The following is a 5,306-nucleotide window of genomic DNA, read 5'->3' on the forward strand; positions in this document are numbered from 1 at the left end:
TTTTGACTCCAGAATGCAGCATGGAACTGGCGTTGAGCGCCAGTTTACGTCGTCTATCCTTATTCAAAGTATGGAGTATTATATATTACTGGAAAGCCCTAGATGTCTAATTTCCAACGCAATTAAGAGCGCGCCATTTGGAGTTGTGTAGCTCCAAAAATCCGCTTTGAGTGCAGAGAGGTCAGAATCCAACAGCATCTGCAGTCCTTTTTCAGCCTAAATCAGATTTTTGCTCAGGTCCCTCAATTTCAGCCAGAAATTACTTGAAATAACAGAAAAACACACAAACTCATAGTAAAGTCCAGAAATGTGAATTTTATTTAAAAACTAATAAAAATATATTAAAAACTAACTAAATTATACTGAAAACTATGTAAAAACAATGCCAAAAAGCATATAAATTATCCGCTCATCACAACACCAAACTTAAATTGTTGCTTGTCCCCAAGCAACTGAAAATCAAATAGGATAAAAAGAAGAGAATATACTATAAATTCCAAAATATCAATGAAACGTAGCTCCAATTAAATGAGCGAGACTTGTAGCATTTTGCCTCTTGAATAGTTTTGGCATCTCACTTTATCCATTGAAGTTCAGAATGATTGGCATCTATAGGAACCTAGAATTCAGATAGTGTTATTGATTCTCCTAGTTCAGTATGTCGATTCTCGAACACAGCTACTTTATGAGTCTTGGCCGTGACCCTAAGCACTTTGTTTTCCAGTATTACCACCAGATAAATAAATGCCACAGACACATAACTGGGTGAACCTTTTCAGATTGTGACTCAGCTTTGCCAAAGTCCCCAATTAGAGGTGTCCAGGGTTCTTAAGCACACTCTTTTTTTTTACTTTGGACCTTGACTTTAACCGCTCAGTCTCAAGTTTTCACTTGACACCTTCACGCCACAAGCACATGGTTAGGGACAGCTTGGTTTAGCCGCTTAGTCCAGGATTTTATTCCTTTAGGCCCTCCTATCCACTGATTCTCAAAGCCTTGGATCCTTTTTTATTACCCTTGCCTTTTGGTTTTAAGGGCTATTGGCTTTTTGCTCTTGCCTTTTGGTTTAAAGAGCTTTTGGCTTTTTCTGCTTGCTTTTTCTTTTTCTCTTTTTTTTTCGTTATATTTTTTTTCTTTTTTGCAAGCTTTTGTATTCACTGCTTTTTCTTGCTTCAAGAATCATTTTTATGATTTTTCAGATTATCTAATAACATTTCTCCTGTTCATCATTCTTTCAAGAGCCAACATATTTAACATTTATAATTAACAACTTCAAAAGACATATACATAGTTCAAGCATACATTCAGGAAACAAAAAGTATTGCCACCACATCAAAACAATTAAACTAGTTTCAAGGATGAATTCGAAACCATGTAGTTCTTGTTCTTTTGTTTTTAAAACATTTTTCATTCAAGAGAGGTGATGGATTCATATGCATAACTTTAAGGCATAGACACTTAGACACTAATGATCATCTAGTAAAGACACAAACATAATTAAACATAAAGCTCAAAAGTCAAAAATAGGAAAATAAATAAACAAGGAGATTAAGGAGTGAGTCCACCTTAGTGAGGGTGGCGTCTTCCTCTTCTTGAAGAACCAATGGTGCTTTTGAGCTCCTCTATGTCTCTTCCTTGTCTTTCTTGCTCCTCCCTCATAGCTCTCTGATCTTCTCTAATTTCATGGAGGATGATGGAATGCTCTTGGTGCTCAATCCTTAGTTGTCCCATATTGGAACTTAATTCTCCTAGGGAGGTGTTGGTTTGCTCCCAATAATTTTGTGGAGGAAAGTGCATCCCTTGAGGCATCTCAGGGATTTCATGGTGGGGAATTTTCTCATGATCCATGATCTCTTATTTGCTCCATCCTTTTCTTATTGATGGGTTTATCCTCTTCAATGAGGATGTCTCCCTCTATGTCAATTCCAGCCGAATTGCAGAGGTGGCAAATGAGGTGAGGAAAGGCTAACCTTGCCAAATTGGAGGACTTGTCAGCCACCTTGTAGAGTTCTTGAGGTATGATCTCATGAACTTCCACTTCCTCCCCAATCATGATGCTATGGATCATGATGGCCCGGTCTACAGTAACTTCAGACCGGTTGCTAGTAGGAATGATTGAGCGTTGAATGAACTCCAACCATCCTCTAGCTACTGGTTTGAGGTCAAGCCTTCTTAGTTGAACCGGCTTGTCCTTTGAGTCAATTTTCCATTGAGCTCCTTCCACACATAGGTCCATGAGGACTTGGTCCAACCTTTGATCAAAGTTGACCCTTCTTGTGTAGGGGCGTGCGTTCTCTTCCATCATTGGCAAGTTGAACGCCAGCCTTACATTTTCCGAACTTAAATCTAAGTATTTTCCCCGAACCATAGTAAGCCAATGCTTTGGATTTGGATTCACACTTTGATCATGGTTCCTTGTGATCCATGCGTTTGCATAGAACTCTTGAACCATTAAGATCCCGACTTGTTGAATGGGGTTGGTGAGAACTTCCCAACCTCTTCTTTGAATCTCAAGTCGGATCTCCAGATACTTATTCCTTTTGAGCTTGAAAGGAACCTCAGGGATCACTTTCTTCTTAGCCACAACTTCATAGAAGTGGTCTTGATGGACCTTTGAGATGAATCTCTCCATCTCCCATGACTCATAGGTGGAAGCAATTGCCTTCCCTTTCCTCTTTCTAAAGGTTTCTCTGGCCTTAGGTGCCATGAATGGTTATGGAAAAATAAAAAGCTATGCTTTTACCACACCAAACTTAAAATGGTTGCTCGTCCCCGAGCAAAAGAAGAAAGAAAGAAGTAGAAGAAGAAGAGAAATGGGGGAGAGGGAGAGAGTATGTTTTGGCCAAGGGGAAGAAGAGAGGGTTTTGTTGTGTGAAAATGAAGAGGGAATGAGGGTTTTATATAGGAGTGGGGAGGGGTTTAGGGTTCGGCCATTTAGGGTTGGGTTTGGGAGGGAAATTATTTTGAATTTAAAGGTAGGTGGGGTTTTTGGAGAAGAGAGGATGGATGTGATTGGTGAAGAGGTGATGGGGAAGAGTGATTGAGTTGATTGGTGAGGGGTATTTGGGGAAGAGAGTTATGGAAATGTGTGAAGAGGAGAGAAGAAGTAGGTGGGGATCCTGTGGGGGGATTTGGATCCTCTAAAGTTTGAAGTTCACTTTAGAGAGTAAAGTGTGATCTTCTACCCTTGAATAGTTTCTCTTTCATATTTATTCTTGGTCCCACCTATGAAATCAATGGTGAGAGATCACACTTTACTCTCTAAAGTAAAATTCAAACTTTAGAGGATCCAAATCCCCTGTGGGGCCCACAGATCCTGAGGTGTTTGAGGATTTCTCATCCCTGCACCTTTTAGACGTGTAAAACGCCCTATATATGCAATCCTGGCATTTAACGCCAGACTACAGCATGTTTCTAGCGTTAAACGCCTTTTCCTTGCTTGTTTTCGGCGTTCAACGCCAATCTAAAGCATGTTTCTGGCGTTGAACGCCAGCTTTTCTCTAGGAGCAATCCTGGCATTTAAACGCCAGACTGCTGCTTGTTTCTGGCATTTAACGCCAGTTTCATGCTCTGTTCTGGAGTTAAACGCCAGCCAGATGCTCCTTACTGGCGTTTAAATGCCAGTAAGCCCTTCCTCCAGGGTGTGCTATTTTCAATGCTATTTTTCATTCTATTTTCGATTTTTCAGTAGTTTTTGTGACTCCACATGATCATCAACCTAATAAAACATGAAATAACAAAAAGAAAATAAAATAAAAATGATTAAATAACATTGGGTTGCCTCCCAACAAGCGCTTCTTTAATGTCAATAGCTTGACAGTGAGCTCTCATGGAGCATCATAGATAATCAGAGCAAGGTTGGGACCTCCCAACACCAAACTTAGAGTTTGGTTGTGGGGGTTCAACACCAAACTTAGAGTTTGGTTGTGGCTTCCCAACACCAAACTTAGAGTTTGACTATGGGGGCTTTGGTTAACTCTGCAGTGAGATAAGCTTTTCATACTTCCTCTCCATGGTTACAGAAGGAGATCCTTGAGTTTTAAACACAAGGTAGTCCTCATTCAGTTGAAGGACCAACTCTCCGTTGATGAGCGGATAATTTATACGCTTTTTGGCATTGTTTTTAGTATGTTTTTAGTAGGATCTAGTTACTTTTAGGGATGTTTTTATTAGTTTTTATGTTAAATTCACATTTCTGGACTTTACTATGAGTTTGTGTGTTTTTTCTGTGATTTCAGGTATTTTCTGGCTGAAATTGAGGGACTTGAGCAAAAATCAGTTTCAGAGGTTGAAGAAGGACTGCTGATGCTGTTGGATTCTGACCTCTCTGCACTCAAAGTGGATTTTCTGGAGCTACAGAACTCCAAATGGCGCGCTTCCAATTGAGTTAGAAAGTAGACATCCAGGGCTTTCCAGAAATATATAATAGTCCATACTTTGCCCAAGTTTAGATGACTCAAAAGGGCGTTGAACGCCAGTTCTACGCTGCAGTCTGGAGTTAAACGCCAGAAACACGTCACAAACCAGAGTTGAACGCCAAAAACATGTTACAACTTGGCGTTCAACTCCAAAAGAAGCCTCTTCACGTGTAAACTTCAAGATCAGCCCAAGCACACACCAAGTGGGCCCCGAAAGTGGATTTATGCATCAATTACTTACTTCTGTAAACCCTAGTAGCTAGTTTAGTATAAATAGGACTTTTTACTATTGTATTTACATCTTTAGTTTCATCTTGGGATCATTTTGGATTATCTTTTGATCTATTGATCACGTTTGGGGGCTGGCCATTCAGCCATGCCTGAACCCTTCACTTATGTATTTTTCAACGGTAGAGTTTCTACACTCCATAGATTAAGCTGTGGAGCTCTACTGTTCCTCATGATTTAATACAAAGTACTACTGTTTTTCTATTCAATTCAACTTATTCCGCTTCTAAGATATCCATTCGCAGCCAAGAACATGATGAATGTGATGATTATGTGACGCTCATCATCATTCTCACTTATGAACGCGTGCCTGACAAACACTTCCATTCTACATGCAACAAGCTAGAATGAGTATCTCTTAGATATCTAATACAGAGGACCGAGTCCGAGATATTAGAATCTTCGTGGTATAAGTTAGAACCCATGGATGGCCATTCCTGAGATCCGGAAAGTCTAAACCTTGTCTGTGGTATTCCGAGTAGGATCTGGGAAGGGATGGCTGTGACGAACTTCAAACTCGCGAGTGCTGGGTGTAGTGACAGACGCGAAAGGAGGGTGAACCCTATTCCAGTATGATCGAGAACCTCCAGATGATTAGCC

The sequence above is a fragment of the Arachis ipaensis genome, chromosome B03 (assembly GCF_000816755.2).
Source record: "Arachis ipaensis cultivar K30076 chromosome B03, Araip1.1, whole genome shotgun sequence".
NCBI classification, from domain to species: domain Eukaryota; kingdom Viridiplantae; phylum Streptophyta; class Magnoliopsida; order Fabales; family Fabaceae; genus Arachis; species Arachis ipaensis.